Here is a 21321-nt window from a genome sequence, read left to right as displayed (position 1 = left end):
TAAGTAAAGCAAGAAATATAAAAACAATTGTAATAAAATAAAATAAAGGTAAAAAAGTAAAACTCGATCATCTGTGTACATGTGTGTGTGTGTGTGTAACACAGACCAACTCAAGGTATGCAAGGACACGGCCCTCTAGACTTGTAATGACATCCAAGCTCAAACCCTGAGTCTTCCACTGATGAACCCCAGTGTGTGGCACACTCAGACAAACACCAGTGTTGAGGGGACACCGCGGTTAGAAAAGACCATCCGTACTGAATACAGGACATTTACACCACAGCAGGGGCGGAGCGGGGGGGTGGCTAATTGGGCTTAAGCCCTGAATCTTTTAGTTAAAAATAAAATAAAAAATACTTAAACGTTGCTTCATTTCCTCTCAGTCTTTCGGACTGGAGCGGCAAAAAATGAAACAAAAGCTCTATTACCGTGTGTGTGTGTGGCTCAATAAATCACAAAATAGCCTTTTCCTATTTACATGATGTGATGTGTATAGTCACAGCAATCGTATAAACGTATACATACTGGGCACTATATTCTCAGAAGGCAAAGCACTGCTCTACTTCTGGAGTGATTTGCTCGCAGCAACTGAGAAGCCCCGCTGTTACTTCCATCAACAAAACCAACGTAACTAGGTAGCTAGTAGCGAATGTGACTATTGATCATGGCTGACTTTGAGGAATTTTCAGAGGATTCTTACTTGGTATCAAACCAAAAACCAGAACCATATCCAGAACCAAACAGCAGGCCTATAGGTTGTTTTACCCTAAAGTTTAGCTTTTGGTGTTACACAAAGCCTTTAATAGGTAGATATTATTTTGTTCCAATAAAATGACAGCAGGGATGGTGAAGAATGATTTTTCTCACATCTTGCAGCTGTGGTGTAAATGTCCTGTATTCAGTACGGATGGTCTTTTCTAACCGCGGTGTCCCCTCAACACTGGTGTTTGTCTGAGTGTGCCACACACTGGAGTTTATCAGTGGAAGACTCAGGACTTGTAATGACATCCATGCTCAAACCCTAAGGACACTGTCCTTGCATACCTTGAGTTTGTCTGAGTGTGCCACACACTGGGGTTCATCAGTGGAAAACTCAGGGTTTGAGCTTGGATGTCATTACAAGTCCAGAGGACGGTGTCCTTGCATACCTTGAGTTTGTCTGTGTTACACACACACTAGGGCTGTGCTCAGAATATCGATACAACGATAACTTGCCATAAACTCCTGACGATGTGCGTATCGATACAGTGTGCTTTTGAATTTGCTTGGCAAAGGTTTTTTTAGTCATTGAGCATTGTTGACATGCTTCAGTGTCACTATAAATTACACTATAATTTAGAGCTGGGAAAAAAATATTTAAATTAAAAGAATGGTCAACCTGTTTTCAGTTGATAAATAAATGGAACATTGCAGCGCGCCTCACATCCATTAAATCGCTTTGTGCTTTGTTAGGCCTACTATTGATTAAAAAAAAGTCTAGGATTCCAAATTACGTCCATTTTATTATGAAATTCAAAAACATAAATAGCGTTTTGGCACTGTGGCATGAGAACACTCTGGTTTAGCTCAAGAGAAGCGGCTGTGACCTGATCTTCTCTTCCGCCAGTTACAGAGCAAAATAAACATGAATGGATATCTAACGTGTGTTAAAAAATAGAGTACAGCCTACCGAAATCCGTATCATGTCACATGGAATTGCTTCACACATGGAAGGACGTCAGTAAAACGGCTTTTAAATCATGTCATGTAAAGTCACATTTACCTCAACCATATCCAGTGTCCATAAACTTGTTAGCCAGCTAGAAAAATTAACTCTAGAGGGGAGCATTTTGCTGAATATATGCACCATATTACATATTCATTATCACTTTAAAGGTTCTTCAATATTTTATGCATGTTTGAATTGATCTGGCAAATTTTTATGACAGCCACCATTTAAATGTTTATATTTCAAAACAAATTGGAGTAGAAATATGATTATGTAATTTGTAAAGTTAATATTATAATTTTATTTATAAACATTGTGTTAAGTGTTTGTACAAATCAGTTAATTTTTACCTTCAAAATGATAGTAGCTACAACTGACTCCCATAGTTTACAGCATTAGTTAAGACGTTTGTTTTCCTTGAGAAAATGTTCCATGTATTGTACCCGATATATATCCAAAATAATTAATATTGAACAAAGCCATTCCAAGCTTTTTTGTGACAATTTATTTTATTTCACTCCAAAACAAAATATATTTTTTTTTACAACTGTTATAACACTGGTTATTCAATTAACAGATATTGCTGGCGATACACAGCCCTAACACACACGTGCACAGATTTTTACCTTTTTAATTTTTTTTTCACAAAATTACTTTAATTTTTTAGAATTGTTTTTACTTTTTCTTTACTTAAATAGATTAAGGTTAATCAACCTATTTTCTTGCAGTAAGAGGTTATGTAGTGCTGTGGCTAGGAAGAAGAGAATAATCAGTTTCCTTGCCCCTATCAGTTAGTTACCCGCTGGTTCACTAGTGGTCTGTATTGTAGAAAATTGTCTCATTCCTCTTCCTACCTACAGCACTCGCTGTCTTCAAACAACAGGGCTATAGGTTGATTTACCCTGAACCTGGAGTTTAACTTTTAGTGTAAAGCAAAAAAATTGATTGGTAGAGATCCCAGTTGGCAATCTTTTTTAATGTATTTTTTTTTATTACAGATAATAGAAGTTAAGCAGGGTACATCTTAATTTAGCTTTAGACATAGATTCATAAACTATATTTGTTGTGTTTTTTAAATGCCAGATGAAGGTTTACTTCATTATTTAGAGGAATTGTTGTCTTTGCCATCACAATTGTTCCAAGAATATCTTCCTCTTTTGTGTGTGTGATGAGTGACGCTCCAACAGTTAGCCAAGCTAAACATAAGTCACAAGAATTTAATGGATATGCTTCGCTATTATCACAGAAGATCTTGAGATACTTTTCCCCCCTTTTCATTTCTGCTGAGGGATTAGTAGAAAAGGTTTTACGAAAGTACTATATACTAGCATACGACTACCTAACTTAAATGAAATGTTATGTATGAACTTCACTGAAGACAGAATCAGCTTTGTTTATGTGAATACTAGACAAAAAAAATTGGATTTTGACATCCGTCTTCTTCCATTTTGCTCTAAACTATAAATCAGTGTTTAATAAATGCTGTGAAATCATTGAACTTCACGAGACTCTACAAGAGTGATTCCTGAAAGGCTTTCTGCAAAAACCCAAACACCTTTAAAAGAAGAAAAAAATCATCACTGACTTTCAGAGCTGCGACAGAAACGACTTTCGACTTTGATAGAAATGTAGTGGAGTAAAAAGGACGATATTTGTCTTTCAAATGTAGTGAAGTTAAAGTCATAAGTTTACAGAAAAAATAATACTCAAGTAAAGTACAGATACTCAAAAAGTGTACTTAAGTACAGTACTCGAGTAAATGAGCTGTTACTGTCCAGCTCTGCATAAGTAGTTTAATTTCATACCATGGGTCAGTTCCAGACTCACACCTATAAAGCATAAAAACATGTTGCTTGAATGTTTTATCAGTTTAAACCATTGTGGTGGAAAACAATGGAGTGGCAGATACTATGATGTACAAGGCAAGGGATTTTGCAAGCGGAGGCACATGGCCGAGAACAGAAAGCATAGTGCAAACTAGTCGCCTTTTGGCAAAATGTTCTGTTTTACGCATCTGAGTTGATGATAGATCAAGTGGACTTTTCAAATGGACTTCAAATTTAGTTTGGCTAATTGAGATGATAAATATACTGTATATAAAAGGTCATGATGAACAAATACTTTAGGCCTAATAAATCCAGACCTAATTCAATAGATCCACCAAGCAATTGGCAATCCAAATGATTGTAGGTGTCACCACACCTTTCCAATTACTTTTTGGAATAATCTTTTATTTTATTCTCACAAGCCTTATTAATGAATGTAGGATAAACATTTCAGCATTTCTGTTCCACTTTAGACCATTCTGCCAGAAGTCTTTGAGCCAAGGATGCATTCTGAAACATAGCCTATATGGTCTCACACTTTGCATATTACACATTTTAAAAAAAAGATTCATGCTGCGTCCCAATTCGCCTACTTATACTACGTCCTAAAAGTATGTACTCTTTTTGTGAAGAAAAAGTATATACTTTTGAGTGTGTAGCAGAAAAGTATGCAAGCTTCGGGACATACTACTTCGCCATCTTTAACGGACTCTGTCGCTTAGTTACGTGCATCCCGTCACCGTTTAACTGCCCTGTCAATCATCGTCAGATTCGTCACAGATCAAATCCTCCACATTCAGTTTAATCTCCTACCGTATCGGAGAGAAATGTAGCCGCTCGTTGATCTGCCATGTGTGTGTCTTTGTGGTCAGAGACTCTCCTCATGTGTTTGCAGTTTAAATATAATGATGCATTTAAAAGTTAATGGCCAAACGTGTCATTACAAAAGTTCTCAATGCTGCTGCATGTGAAATATAATGTGGACAACACTGAATACATATATTTTTGTCAGGTTAAATATTGACAGTTGGTCACTCAAACCCCTTTATCTAAACTTCTCCACTTATCCGTCGAACTCGCACATCCGTCATGTTTGTAGTTTTTTAACACTTATTATCCGCGTTTGTAGTTCTAATCGAATCCTCGTCCAACTCGCAATGGGTTGTGGGCAATATCAGCCGTTAGAGTGCCCATCGATCCATACTGTGAATTCGGACCGGAAATAGTAAACCATCCGGGAATCTTTGGAATACTCTTTTCAACATACTACGATTTGGGACATACTAATTCTATTTTCGAATACTATTTAGGATGGATAGTATGCGAATTGGGACGCAGGGTCAGTGTTTGGTCAGGTCAGGCTACTAATGTGTGCCTTTTATAATAACTGTTTTATTAATGAGAATCTCAAATCTCGATGGTTAGGTTGATGCCATATATCATATCTGTAGGTTTAAAGCTGTTTGTATCTGTCTGGAAATCCCATCAGAATGTACCAATGGAACAGTAATCTCCCAGAAAAATCTGATTTTTGGCGTTGGTGAATTTAATGTATGATCTGTGGGATCACTACCGATTCAAAGTCCGTTAAAAAGAATGTAATGTAAATGCTCTGCCACTCCTGTGAATTTTCCCTTAATGGTCGAAACCTCTTGTACTTTGTCTGAATGGAAAATGTTAGACTCACTCAAACTGTGCATTTGTACTGAACAGTTAATTTTGTTAGCATTTCTAGATTTTTGTTTGTTTTTTTGGTATGTTTCTTAAGTGTGAAGCTGTTTGCATTTAATAAGAAAACGAGTGTCATTGGTCAGCGTGGGAAACTGATTAATTGTTGTCTAACGCTGTAGTTTGCCTAATTTTGTCTGTTAAGAATGCTGTGTGTGGCATAAAATCTTATTATGATAATTACATTTTAAACAATATTACTAATCTTTAATACATTTTACCGTGGTTTATCATAAAACCGGTAATCATTCCATTCCTAATTGTGACATACATGCTTTGTGGCTAGTATTTTGTGTTAAATCTACATAATTTCCTAGTAAAATTATCAGTGAAGGTATTGTTGCGCATATTCATGCGCAACTTCATCCGGTTCAACAACTTTGCCATGAGTATAGTTTATAGAATTGGCTGTCTGCAGTTTTACATGTATCCCCTCCATGTTCATGGTGTTTGATTGGTGGGCAGACAGGCTCTTTAAGGCCATACATTTATACTGTGCAATATATTTTTTCAGATGACCAGGGGAACGCAGCCTGTGTTACTTCTGGTTAACCTCATCTCCCTGACTCCGTTACTCAAGGTATTATTTAAATGTGGTGCCATGTCCATCACTAGGCACACTTGCTAATGTGCAGTCAACACTTCCATTATGTATTACTTTTGGTTAGACATATAAATCATATAAAAAAGCTGAATGTATTTTGTTTTTAACAAGCAGTGTAATGAAATGACATGTTAATGAAATCAAACTTGATTTTTAGCATATCTAAAGTCTATTATCACACTCATTTTGTCTTAAAAAGTACCAGCTTGTTTGGCAATTTTGAACAGCAACATCCCTACCTGCAAGTACATTTTTCAGGATCTTTTATCTTTCTTAATCTTCTAATCTTTTTTTTTTTTTAATTGGTCAGGTTTCATCAAGGCGGTGTGTGAAGAAACCATGGTCTGAGGAGAAGATGCAAGCTGTGATGAAACATACAAGGCCTTTTACTGAAAACGCCATCACTGTCACTAGGTTTCTGAAGTGCAAGGAAAGACAACATGAATCAAATTTTGTACAGAGGCTTGGCCTTTAAAAGGCATTCAAATGCTAAATACTAAATAAACACTAAATGCACCTTTGGACAGCCTAAGCATTTACCTTTCTAGACATGTTTTAAAAGTTGATGTCCTATGTTCAGAAATGGTTTGGGTCAATTCTGGCAGGCTAGGTAGTCAAAATGCTGCTAACGCTATTTGGTCTCATCAGCTGTTTCTGCTCAGCTGAGATGCATCAGCTGATTTGCATCAGTCCATCAGCTGTTCAAACTCCCCTCACTGCTAATGGCCATGATATAAACAGCGCGCATCTTCAAACAGATTCAGTTCGCTCCCAACTGCTGTTGCTAGCTTATTGCTGCCCACCACCTCCCCAGCTCCTCCATGTCGTGTATAACGTGGCATTCTACTTTGTCATCGTTGCTGCTCTGTTCATAGGGGGAATAGTTCAGCTCTCACAGCCCTAAACTGTGCAAGCGTTCCCTAATGCTGCTGCTGTCCTCTGACTCTGCTATTTCATGGTGCTCATGAAAGGTCAGAGGACTCTCTGAACAGAGCCATACCTCCAAAACATTCATTCAGAATTATCAACTTGAATTGTCATTTATTAAAAAATTCCTAAATCATTTTTTATTTGTTGTTGACTTAATAGACCTGACAGAACTTCATTTATTTTGCTCACTGGCAGTTTTTTAATGTCAGGATTCACTTTTATTTTCCTTTATTCATTTTTACAATGCTGTCCTTTAAGGAATTGATTCTTGAGGTGACTAAATCAAATATAGTTCAGTGATTCAACAAATGTTGTGTTAATAGTGAAATACCTAGATTATTATTTTCAAAATTTTTAGCTTAAATGCAGATGAGTTAAGTTGTCAAACATGAGGAAATCAACTAATGAGCTAAATATACTTGACCTCAGCGAGTTGCGATCTTATTTGCAATCTCCACAAAACAAACAAAAGAGCAGGCATAAATCAAGCATATAGCATTAGTTCTGGAAGGTCACGTTAGTCAAACTCACATCAGCTGTCTGTCAGCTGATCACCTCTACCTATAGGAATACGACATCTATCACCACACACGCACATATATATATATATATATATATATATATATATATATATATATATATATATATATATATATATATATATATATATATATATAAAATTCCTGAATTATTTTGTACATTTAATATTGACATTAAGGATATCTGCAATACATTATGTTGGTTGTGTTCTGCTTACCCTAAAGATGTTATCGCTGCTCTCCCTGCTCTTATCCATGCTAGGCTACCCAGAACAGAACCACACCACCATTCTAAACTGTATGCTAACAGTCAATCAATCATCTCTGACGATAGTGGTCCTGACAGAACTGTAATGCCATTAGGTTGTCTAAGAGAATTGAGGTTGTTTCAATGTATTAAGACTATAAACCTACGCTCCACAAATAGTAATGGTTGAAGTGGAGTGGGTGAGTGCATTTTCTTTAAAACTTTGACAATATCAAACAAGACATTAAAGTATGGAGGCCTTCAAGTTACTTATTAGGCTATTTAGGCTTTATTCGCCTTTATATGTTGCTGTTTTTTATGTTTTTGTTGCATTAAACCCTTACTTTTAAAATTGCTAGTAAATAAGTAGATAAACTTGTTTTTGAAGTTTATACTGTCGCCTTTGGCTTGGCTTGCTCAGTTGGGGACACTAAAATTATGACACTAAAATTATGATTAAAGTTATTCAACTAATTATAAAAATAAAATTTATGAATTAGGTTTTATTTAATTCTATAAACTATAATACTGATATGCCAACATTGTAGCTATATGATAAATTAAAATAATCTGATAACATCACTGTTTTCTCCAGAACGACTGTACAGCCAAATCTAATTTTGATGCAATATTATCCTGTTTGACACTGTGAAGCTGCTTTGACACAATCGTGATTGTAAAAGCGCTATATAAATAAAGTTGATTGATTGATATTTAGAGAAAAGAGATTCCTTAATGCATGTTGTTAATGTTAAAAGTCCGGGTCACTTATAAAGGTAGATTTTATGGGATATGGGCCAGTAAAATGTAATGTGTCAGAAAGTGGAGAGAAGTGATTAAACCTCTCAATATATTTCATATTATTATAATGGTGTGCCTCAGTTGCTTTGGTCTTATAATCCATGTGTCCTCTCAAAGCAGGTTATATTTGGTGTGTGTGTATGGTGAATTGGCCTTACACACCATGTGTCCTCTCAAAGCAGGTTATATTTGGTGTGTGTGTATGGTGAATTGGCCTCACACACCATGTGTCCTCTCAAAGCAGGTTATATTTGGTGTGTGTGTATGGTGAATTGGCCTTACACACCATGTGTCCTCTCAAAGCAGGTTATATTTGGTGTGTGTGTATGGTGAACTGGCCTTACACACCATGTGTCCTCTCAAAGCAGGTTATATTTGGTGTGTGTGTATGGTGAATTGGCCTCTCACACCATGTGTCTTCTCAAAGCAGGTTATATTTGGTGTGTGTGTATGGTGAACTGGCCTTACACACCATGTGTCCTCTCAAAGCAGGTTATATTTGGTGTGTGTGTGTGTTGAACTGGCCTCACACACCATGTGTCCTCTCAAAGCAGGTTATATTTGGTGTGTGTGTATGGTGAATTGGCCTTACACACCATGTGTCTTCTCAAAGCAGGTTATATTTGGTGTGTGTGTATGGTGAACTGGCCTTACACACCATGTGTCCTCTCAAAGCAGGTTATATTTGGTGTGTGTGTGTATGTTGAACTGGCCTCACACACCATGTGTCCTCTCAAAGCAGGTTATATTTGGTGTGTGTGTATGTTGAACTGGCCTCTCACACCATGTGTCCTCTCAAAGCAGGTTATATTTGGTGTGTGTGTATGTTGAACTGGCCTCACACACCATGTGTCCTCTCAAAGCAGGTTATATTTGGTGTGTGTGTATGATGACATCACTGTCCTTGTACACCACACTGTCCTTATAGACTCTGTTACAGAAAAGTCTTTACAAACCACCAGAAAGTCTGAAAAAAAGCCTTTTTTATATCTCAGTTGTGCTAAGAAAATCTTTTAATTTTAAGTCGTGTATAGGTTCCCTGATTTTTTTCATGATTTTTGATATGTTTTTTGTAGCTCTAGCACCACTGGAACCCAGTGTCCCCACAGCCCTGTGCCCAGTCTGATTTGGGCAAAATTTCAAAAATTGTCCCCATAGCCCGAGAAACGGGTATGTGTGTGTGTGTGTGTGTGTGTGTGTGTGTGTGTGTGTGTGTGTGTGTGTGTGTGTGTGTGTGTGTGTTAGATAGTAGGTTTAGAGCAAGCGGTAACCTCCCACGATCTCTCTTGAAGCCAATACGGAAGTAATGTAAACTGCAATTCCTCAACTGGCCACTAGAGACATGCTCCAGAAGGGAGCAGAATCTCATTGCGTCCCATGTTAAAATTCCCAACTATAATAAAGTATAAAGTATGGAATAAAGTATGTTTATGGCCTGGTACAAATTGTGGTTTTGGTCCTTACGGCTAATTTTGGGGGGTGATTTTTTTATTTATTTTTTCTATATATAACTCATTTGTTTACATTATATAAAGCCTTAAAGTTCTACATAATTAAGGGCGTGGTTACTTTGAGTGACAGGTGGATAGCCATTTATATGCCGTCTATAGTCATTGCGTCACCTAAGCTCCGCCCACATCCCGCCTCTTTGCCCATTTTCCGGGAGTGACACGCGATGACGCACTGACGTGATGACAACGGCCAGCTCGTCTCTACTTTACGCTTCATAATGGCTTATCGGAATCCTGTGGGTGACGTCACGGACATTGTCCATATTTTTTTACAGCCTATGGTTTAGAGTGAGTAAATGACAATCCCAGAGACCTTCTTGAGGGGGAAGTGTTGTCACTCCATCCTTGTTCAGCTTCTCTGCGGGCCGCATTTTTAGCCTGTGTCTCAGTGACAGGAGGCACCTGTGGTGCGGAGATCTCAGACTGCTCTTTATCCCGGTTCCACAGCACATTACACAATTCAAGCAGCCCGCAAATGAACACGCAGGACGTCAGCTGTGAAACCGACCTGTCGATACAGAACTCGTCTTCCCCACTGAGAGAGTGAGATTACCCAGCTGATTGGAAAATCAACAAGAGGAAATGACACTGGCTTTATGGGTTATTTCTTAATGCTTGCATTTGAGTCAATTGATTGTGCCATAAGACCATCTTCCCGTTTCCTCCTTGCACAGTTTGGTGAACTGATTAAGCAAGACTCAAGCTGAAGCTTGTGTCTAAAGTTTAAAAATGTATTTATTTTAAAGTGTAATAATCTTAATACTTAAATAAGAGTAAAAAAAGTATCCAAAGAAAAAAAAAAAACTACTTAAGTAACTAGTTACTTTTTGGATCATATATATATATATATATATATATATATATATATATATATATATATATATATATATATATATATATATATATATATATATATATATGTGTGAAAAAAGAAAAAAAAAGAATATATATATATATATATTTAAACCAGATAAAATATTACTATACTATATATTAGTTTTTGTTGACCTCTGCTCTTTCGTTTACAGATTAGAAGAACGCTGCTCCCTGCGACTACAGTGAGAGAGAAAGTCTGAGGCCAGCTTCAGCAGCAAGCTACCTTGAGTTAAAGGTTAGTCTTTGTCCTGTGGCTTCAAAGACCAGGCGTACACACACACACACACACACACACACACAGAGATACGCATGCATCCGTTTGGTTTCATTAGAAATGCCAGGGGGCTGGAGAGGTTCCCTGTCCATTCACAGCCAAACACCTGCACGGCTTTCATCCCCTATCTGTCCACTCAGCCTTTATCACCTGCCACCCAGCCAACCACAGCACTCACACAAACGCATACACACACGGCATCTAAACAAACCATACACACCAGACATGCCTCACGCACTGCTAAATCGCACAGCCACATGGCACACACCCGTCAAAATTCCACACAAAACTTCTGTGCATAGCCCCACACAGCAAGTGTTCACCCAACACATCCTGCTGAAAAGACCATCTTAGACCAGAATAAATCTTCACAGGGTCCTAACCAAGCGTCATGCAGCAATGCAACAAGCATTTCTTCTGTATTAACTTTTTTAACGTGTGTGGCTGAAACTAATGGAAAAGCAATTACTTTTTAATAACCCCAATTACATATGGCTCCAAAAAAGTTCTTTATATATGATATTTTCTGACAAATATTTCAAAATTATTATGTTTGTTCTCTATCCAAAACGTTCTGTTGTAAGTGCGTATAACTGCGCTCTATGTTCATATTGTGCTATTGTATTTTTGGGGCATTTTTAATGAGCTTAATTTTTTGCAAAATACTTTAAGGTTTGCATGGAACACAGTAAAAAAGCGTACCATCTTGAGACGTATCATTGAAGTCATTGAAACCTGACCTGACTGTTTAGGACACATATCCATGCTCTTGACCAGCAGAACTCAGTTGACCAAGGTAATCTTGGTGGTTAAGCTAGTCAAGCAGCGTCCCCTATACCTATACATTCTAATGACTGGTCTTTTCAGCAGGGCACACACCAAGACCGGGTTCAAATTCCTCATTTTGAGTCACTGAGGAAATCAATACATGCTCCAAATAGTATAAAAACAGTGAGCTCTACCTCTGTCAATCTGTCATTCTTATTCAATATGTCAAATGCAAAGGCTGCAACCCAATTTCTAAGCAGCCTATTTGCTCTCGTGTGGGAGGTGTCGGAGTGAAAATGTTTTTTTTTGACTTGGCTATCTGTTTCCCCTTCATGGGTTAAAGAGTTTGACTAATGCAATATTGATTTCGCTCTCTGGATGGAAAAGACACAAACACACCTTATTGAAATATGGATAGTCAAGCCCTCGAGAAAATATTAAAAGTCCTCAGGGGGAGGGGGACTTCAGCATTAAGCTGGATTTTACCCTTCAGCAGCAGAAAAAGGTTAAGAATTTAAATAGTTTGTATTGATAAAGGATAAAGGAAGGGATTTCAGCCATTTTAAAGCTGTTTAATGTCAGCATTTATGTGGGTCTCTATTCTTTTCATTGTAAACAATGTTTTGTCTTTCAAGGTTCGAATTGAGTAGGTAGAAAAGCCCACGCATGCTGCAAGGACATTGTATGTGAGGTCAGACTGTGCACATGTTCAAAAAAGAAGGTTGATAGAACTGCAACATACACATACATTGATTGTTATGGATTTTAATTGAGCAAAGAATTGAAGGAACACTCCACTTTTTTGAAAGTAGGCTAATTTTCCAAGTCCCTTGATCTTTGTATCTAGCACTTTTAGCATAGTTTAGCATACATCATTGAATCAGATTAGACCATTAGCATTTGCTCAAAAATGATGACCAAAGACACATAAAGACAAAATAATATTTTCCTATTTAAAACTTGACACTTCTATAGTTACATCATGTACTAAGACCAACAGAAAATAAAAAGTTTAGATTTTGTTTAGCCCGATATGACTAGAAACTATTTTCTAATTCCTGCGTAATAATCACAGAACTTTTCGGCTGTACCATGGATCCAGCGGCACAATGATATAATGCAACTTTTAATTTTCCGTTGGTCTTAGTACACGATGCAACTATAAAAGCCTCAAGTTTTAAATAGGAAAACTATTGAAAGTCTTTGGTCATTATTTTTGAGTGCGATGCTAACGGTCTAATCTGATTCAATTATGTATGCTAAGCTATGCTAAAAGTGCTACCGCCAGATACAGAGATCGGCTGAATGGATTCAAAAATGGTAAAACTCAACTGTTTAACTCTAAGGGACTTGGAAAATAAGCCTATAAATAAGCCTTTTTTTAAGTAGAGTGTTCCTTTAACACTCGTATGCGTGTGTAAACCAGCTGGTTAACGGCTCTGGTTGTGATTAGTAGCACTATACTCCGGCAAGTTTAGCATCTTTTGTTAGCATCTGGCCTGGTAAAGGAAGCTGAGTAGCCATTTGGGGAGGCATTGTGTTTGATTCAGACCTTGTTAAAATGCCATTTTGTTTTGAGCGCAAGGGGCTCTGCACCTTCAGGAAATTGCGGAAGGACTCAGAGCGTGGTCTCAGAGCCGGATTGGCGCAAACGGTCCAATTTTTCATCCTCATTGGTCATGACATATCCAAAGTGGCAGAGCGTGGGCTTGAAGGAGAACGGTGGATGCTTCAGCTGGGCAGGGAACTCTCACGCCACCACATTTGTCCCTGCAGGGTCTTCTACACAGCCGTGACGACAACACAATTCACTGCTAGCTATTACAGCCAATAAAAACAAGAGCTCACAGTTGTTCTTACACATATCTCATACTTTCTTTTCACATCCTCAACCTAAACTAGTGTTGGTAGCAGAATAGCATTTAGCTAGAAGACAAGGTTGTGCATCATTCAATTGAATGCCTTGTGAAAAAGAAACACTTCTCTTGAGTATGCTTTAGAATGTTAGTCAGCACCTCAAAATAAGTGTGCTTCTTTAAAACACAACACAAGATTATAATAATCTTTTGAAATGGACTTTAATTTTAAAAAGCACACTTATAAAAATGTACTCACATGTTCAGAAACAGTCATGAAAATATAGGCCAAGCATACTTAAATGGCCATTTATTTAATTTATAAATGTATTATATTTATAATATATATTTTCTACATGTACAGTTTTTATTTTTATTTTATATAGTTTTGAAAGTACACAACAAGTGCACATCCAATACAAGTAATACTCTTCTTTTTCACAAAGGAAATTCCCACATTTCTTAAAGGGTGAGTTCACCGAAAAAAGAAAATTCTGTCATTAATTACTCACCCTCATGTCGTTCCGAACTCATAAGACCTTTGTTCATCTTTGGCACATAAACTAAGATATTTTTGATGAAATCCTAGAACTTTCCGAACCCCCCTCCCATAGACAGCAATACTATTACCACTTTCAAAGTCCAGAAAGGTAATAAAGAAAGTGGTAATGGCGTTGCTGTCTATGAGGGGTCAGAGAGCTCTCGGATTTCATCAAAAATATCTTTGTTTGAGTTCCGAAGATGAACTGAGGTCTTACGGGGTTGGGAACGACATGGGGGTGAGAAAATAATGACAGAATTTTCATTTTTGGGTGAACTAACCCTTTAATTTGAGGTGATAGACAGAATGCCGATTTTGAAGTGAAGGAAGTGAAATGAAAAAGAAATTTGTATAAATACAATTTTTAACTTAACAGTCACTTTAACTGTGGAATTTTAGAAACAACTTATTAAATTTGTCTTTCTGCCATTCCAATTCAGATTGTTGTTGTTTATGTTATTGCCTGTAAATAAATTAGCATGATTTATATATTTTGCAATGGTGGATTACCATTATCAAGGACACTTGCAAGGTTATAGGCTACAGTGGTGCCGTGGTTGTGTTGTCATTACTCCTGAATAACTAATAGAAACTAAGAAAAGTTTTCAATTAAGTCCGTTTTTGGCACTACCTCTAGATACCTGCTAAGCGGTCTGCTAAAATAAAGTTTTGATGAGGGATTATTGTGCCAAATATGCAGCAGGTTACACTTTACCTGGAACACTTTAACAATGGGATTTTTAAATTTTGAAAAAAATAAATGTTAATGCATCTATTCAGAGCAAAATATATATTGAAGACCAACAATGTGACAGGATTTTTAATATTTTTCATATGAAGAAGTGTTCTCTTTTTCATTGCACTGCAAAGATAAACTGGTCAACCAATAACATTAGTTTTTTTTACAGATTATTTTTCGATTTGACAATGAATAGTAGACTGAGAATCCCAAACCGGCTCTTGTCTCTATACTCTTTTGTTTCGTATTTGGTGTTATTTGAAGAACACCATATCGAATGCATATATTTAAACAGCCTTTCGTTTCCGTGACAAGCGTGCGTCTGAAATTTGTTTAGCACTTTGTGCTTTCTGAAGTTACCAGGCTATATCTGATGTTTTAAAAGCGCCACCTTCTGTTACAGAGTTAATAAACCTTTTCGTTTAGCCCTTCTGAATACATTGATTTAAACAGACAAATCGCATGTGAAAATCAGGACAACTTTTCGTACCTAACCATCATGTTAAGAAAGTAAATGGGGTCCATTTTGATTTCATCTGGACTCCAGCTAAAAGCGTTATTGATCCTTCAACAATGACCCACTTACATGTTAAAGCACGTTTTCCCATTATGAAGGTTTCCGTACACGACTGCTGTGTTTTACAAGGAATCTATCGATGTCCCATTGCTGTGGGACAGGGCAATTCATTTAGGCATCATGATATATTACCAAGGCCCGGCTGTGTTGTTGGGTCATTAGTTTACTTAATACTGGATCCCGGGGAGTGCTAAAATACTGTGTTCTCTCACACATGCATCACCTGCTGCGCTCGCATGTGTGCTTCCAGCCACTATTTCGCCTTTTCTTTTGCAAATGCCTCTTAGAAAGAGGAAAACCAATATATGCTATGATGACTTAAGCTTATAGGCGTGGGCTTTTACCTGGCAGCTCTCATCATTTGGGACTGACAGGCAATTAAGGGAGTGACATGCATTTTAATAATACTGTCGGGCAAGCGGAACAGATTCCGAGTCCAACACCTAGTTCGCTACTTTGGAAACACCACTTTGTAGTTGAAGTTACTGTGAAAGTAGATGAATATTGCAAACTACAAACTTTCAACACTTATGAAAATCATCTGTGGCCACCTAAATGTTGACTTGAAGCAAAATGTGCAAACAGTTAATATAAAAAAATCACTCAAAAAGGAAAATTCCGTTTTCATTTACTAAACCAAATCTTTTCCTTAGTTATGTAACTCTCAAAAATGTATTAATATCTGTTTATTTCAGCATTTGTCCTTTTTTCCACAAAGAAAAAGTCAAATCATACAAATCGTGGTGGCTAAAATTATTAGAACACCTAACAAATCTAAAAATGTTGAACTTTTTTGCCTCCAAAACATGATTTAATTTCACAAAATCATGTTTCATAAAACATGCAGATGGTTGCTCTGACCATCAAATATCAGATTAAGTGAGTCGTACTGTTTTTATCCACAACTGTAATATTTGATATGTCCACCTTTTGCAGCTATTACAGCTGCATATCTCTATGGCCTAGTGTCAATATATATTTCCTGTGAGAACTTCAACATTAATGTTATCCCATGCCTTCTGCAACTGAAGCCAAAGGTCTCTCCAGTTTATTTTCCAACCTTGCCACAAATAGGGTTGAGGTCTGGACTTTGAGGGGGCCAGCCAGTCCATCATTGTCAATGCTCCAGAAGATTCCTTCCATCGCAGGTGGTTCTCATTATGTTTTGGGTCATTGTCCTCTTGGATAATAAATCCAGGCCCAATAAGACGACACCTAGATGCCAAGTATTCTAATAATTTTAGCAACCACTGTATCTGGCAGGCAATTGCATAAATTGCATTTTTCCTTTTTAGGTCAACTGTCCCTTTTGAGAGAATGTAGTAAAGAGTTGATACCGATTCAAGTAAAATGATGTTGCATAACTATTATATACAGCACGCTTCTGTTCAAAAGTGTGGTGAATTCTTTTTTTTCTTCTTTTTTTTAAATAAATTAATACTTTTTTTAAATCCAAAATTAGAGTAAAAACAGTTATAATGTTACAAAATGTTAATTTCTATTTATTTATTTAAAAAATGCACACAACTGTTTTCAACATTAATAAATATGATTTTTTTTCTTCACCAAATCAACATAGAATGATTTGGGATCATGACACTGACGACTTACGCTGGAATAAATTGGGGTTAAGAAATACATTACAGGTATAAATTGCATTTTAAAATAGAAAAGGTTATTTTAAATAGTAATAATATTTCACAGTATTACTGTTTTAATATATCTTAGTGAGCATAAGAGACTTTATTAAAGACACCAAACCTTTAAACGTTAGTGTATTTTTCCCCCAAATTTCCTAAGTTACACTAACTGTTATATCCTCGGATATATTATTGTGTGGGTCGTGCTCTTTTCTCTCTCACGCTTGCTCTCTCCGTTACTCCAGGTTCCCTCACTTGCCTCTGTCACTCTCAGTTCCTCTCTTTCTTCCCTCAACTATTTGTCTTCCTGTGTCATTGTTGTCCATGAGCATGTCTGTTGATTTTGACGCAACCAAATGTGTTTCAGAGCCATTGTCCTAGAGTCCTTCAGTCCACAAACACTTGAATGTATGTCACTCATCACAATAATTATTTATCAGACTCTTGACAAACACATTTAATGAAAGCCGTCCTGATCCTCGGCACAATCCACAGCGCCGAGCCTGCCGTAGAGACTCACACATAAACATAGCCTCAGCTGTCCAGACTGAGTATTTTTTATGCCAGTTTGTGATCGATAATTGGGTCAATGATGTGATGCAGTTTTGAATTTCCAGATAGGTTAATACATAATAAATGCAATTCATAGTTGTAATGACTTGTATAAACATCTTCTATGATGAGGGTTATATTAAAAATCTCTGAATTTACATTACTTTTGATATTTTTAGGGGGGCATAAGTCATTTGGTAAAAAAACAAAACAAAAAAACTATGCAATCTTAAAATGTTTATTTAGGACAGGGCTAGTTTAGGCCAGTTTGGCAGATGCCATGTGGTGCTTCTTCCTAAAAACGCGATTAAATTTAAGCCTTCTTTGTGGAAAATGCTACAGTACACAGATACACAGTCTCTCTAAAGTTCGAGTTGATTACGGTAAGCGCCAATTTTGAACAAAAGGTTTCCCAAAACATACTTATAACATGTGCTTTCCTCAGTGAGAGGTACAGACAGTAGTAAAGGCAATATTCATCTTGATTCTTTAGTGTTTCAGTAAAAGGAAATATTAAAATGAATAAAATATAAATAAAAATTGAAAAAAATACAAATCCATATTTAATCTGTAAGCCAGACTAAGGGTGTGTTCAAACTTCACAGTCATGTTTGGTTCGATTAAAACGAACCCTGGTGCGATTGCTCAGTTAGTGCGGTTCATTTGAACGTGTGAATGCTGACATCCGTACTCTGGTGCGCACCAAACAAGCGGACATAGACCGCTAAAAAGATGGGTCTCGGTCCGCCTTCATACAAACTCTGGTGCGGTTTGATTGATATATGAACGCAACACGGACCAAAGACGTGTAAACGAACCAAAAACAGGACGTAATGTCACAAGATGCGATGCTGCAAGTCAGCTGGTCCTAACCAAACGGACCAAACTACAGGTGTGAATGCACCCTAAGTGAGCAAACACTGTTACTGCACTCCTGGCATGTTAGGAGTGCGTGATACCTACAAAATCCAAACACACGGCAATATGTTCTGCCATCAAGTGTTTCACGAGTTTGTTCGCCCATATAATCTTAGTGAAAGTGGTAAACAGATTTGGCTTGCTGTCTGCTATAGAGGGGCTCGGAGAGGATATTTTACCCAAGCTCCGATTGCCCCCCATAACAGGCTATATTGTACAATAGGAGGAGCAGGGGAGGAGGAGGGATGCTGCAGGAACTAAAAATAGGAAGAGGTAAGCTGCTGTTTTTATACCTTGGTATAAATTGAAAGATTAGATGGGTGTACGCCTCCCGAAATTATGTTTAATAACTTCACTTAGCGACACATCACACATCCCTCGGACAGACCCTCAGTCAGACCAAATACAAACTTTAGAAAACAAGAAACAATCAGTGGTTCTATTGATTAAATAATATCATAACTGGAAAGAATCATTATAATAATATAGGAGGATAAATATTGATTTAGGCTTTAAATTTAATTAGGATATATGCAGGTATATTGAAGGGCAGTGGATTTCAGAATCCACCTTTCGGTACGTATAAGAGCAAGGTGCTATGTATGAGTGTACTGTATTTAAATAAGAGCTTTTGTTTGCAGTTTGATTGAGTTCTCCTCAGTTTGAGGTCATCGGGTCAAACTGGGTCTATGAAAAAGTCTTAATTGCTCACCCTGAGTGGAATGGCCAATGAGGCGACTCTTGTAGACGCTAAATCACAGCAGCTCACTCCAGCTCTCAGATGCCTCCATTAAATTGATCCCAGTGGGACCGGCTTCCTCAGTCTTCCTTACTAACGTGAAGAGCACAGGTGTTTGCAATCCTACTACATCTAGGTCTTTGAAGAACTATGCTCTCATGTACATGTATTAGCTTTGTGTTGGGATCAATCCTGATCTGCAACACTTACTTTTTAATATCCTAAAATGTAATAAAATTCAAACCAGTTTACATTGGCCTTGTCGACAGGCATGAAACCAGGATGGGCAAAGGCAAAATAGCAGCATCTGGATTTACACATCTCCAGCCTGCCCAGTCTGACTATATCTGCATTAATTAAGTAAAGGAGCCAAGGATCGGAAGTGCTGAGTATGATTACAATGGACGTCCTGGACGTCCCCTCTCTCACACTTCATTACCATCCCAACATCTGCAGCGTGTCCTCCTCTCCTGTCAGAAACAATGGCCTCCACAGGTGTCAGGGGGAGAAGAGAGGGGGTGTAAGCACATGTCTGTGTGTTTGCATCTAGTTTGGTAGCGTTCGCCAGCGACAACTCTGAAATGAACACCTGCGTTCACCAGAAAACACGGAGTGTGCGCAGGCATCCAGAGAAAGACAGAAAGAGACAGTGAGGAAATGATGAAAATAAAGCTGTTTCGCTTGAGTCTGGCAGGTTGGTGCTCCTGGCAAACGGGAAGCATAATTAAACTATCAGAAGTAATTAAGAGAGGTTTCTCTGCCTAAACTGCATTTCAAATCTCCTGCATATATCTGCTCCAGATACGCACGCAAACACACTCTATCAATTCAGTTCACTTTAAACTGATTATAATCGTTTGATTTGATGTCTACGAAATCGTTCAACTCCACCTTGGAACATGCTTATAGGGGTGTGCTCACACTTGGCAGGTTTGGTGAGTTTAAAATAAACTCTGGTGCGATTGCTTTGTTAGTGCGGTTCATTTGAATGAGTGTGAATGCTGCCATTCAAACCATGGTGTGCACCAAAAAGCAGAACGGGACCGGGTCTCAGTCTGCTTAAAAAGGACAGAATGCTCAAGCATAACAGTTTTTTTTTTCTCATCATAGGCGTTACGTTGCCCATTATAGTTTAGTTCAGTGATCAGAACCGCATCTCCTTGCAGCAGATCTTCATTCGTGTTTGCAATGGAGGAATTCCTGCTGTTGTTTTGACTCATTTCCAGAGTTTTCAGCTGGTAAAAATGCCATCATATGTACGCGCATAAAATGAGCTCATATAGCCCAGCACACATTTTCTTTACTGGCTCGGACCAAAAGAACCAAGAGAACCAGACACACCCGGCCTAAATGAATTTCATGTGACACTTAAATGCAGAGGTGGACAGTAACTAAGTACATTTTCTTGAGTACTGTACTTAAGTATACTTTTTGAGTATCTGTACTTTACTTGAGTATTATTTTTTTCTGGAAACTTATGACTTTTACTTCACTACATTTGAAAGACATATATCGTACTTTTTACTCCACTACATTTCTATCTAGGTCGAAAGTCGTTTCCTGTAGCAGCTCTGAAAGTCGGTGGATTATTTTTTTTTGCTTCTTTAAAAGCTTTTTTGTTGTTGTTGTTGTTGTTGTTGTTGTTGTTGTTGTTGTTGCAGACCATCTATCAGGAATCACTCTTATAGGATCATATATATTTTCCCAACTTTTTTTGAACACTGATCAGTCCATGACAAAATGGAAGTAGACGGTTCTTAGGCACAGTGTCTGCACTCATAGCCATACTTTGAAAGTATGTTTCAGTAAAAAAAAAAAATCTAAATTAGTTTAGTTGGCATACACTTGATGCATGTCTTATAAAATATTAAAACATATAAACGTCTGGGAGAAAGAGAAGAGTAAAGTTGGGAGATTATCAGATGTGTATCAGTGTATTGGATCCGT

At 37.5% G+C, this 21321-nt stretch overlaps 1 protein-coding gene across 3 annotated transcripts in view; it reads left to right on the top strand.

The window, feature by feature from the left end:
- syt1a (synaptotagmin Ia) overlaps window positions 1-21321 on the top strand; it is a 247678-nt gene that overhangs the window by 125887 nt on the left and 100470 nt on the right. For all 3 annotated transcript variants that reach the window (XM_067428380.1, XM_067428379.1, XM_067428382.1), the window contains exon 3: window positions 10923-11005. The gene's annotated coding sequence lies outside the window, so the exon portion shown is untranslated. The remainder of the gene's footprint in view (window positions 1-10922; window positions 11006-21321) is intronic.

This window comes from Pseudorasbora parva, chromosome 20, assembly GCF_024679245.1.
Source record: "Pseudorasbora parva isolate DD20220531a chromosome 20, ASM2467924v1, whole genome shotgun sequence".
NCBI lineage: Eukaryota > Metazoa > Chordata > Actinopteri > Cypriniformes > Gobionidae > Pseudorasbora > Pseudorasbora parva.
This window is presented reverse-complemented; position numbering and strand designations above follow the sequence as displayed.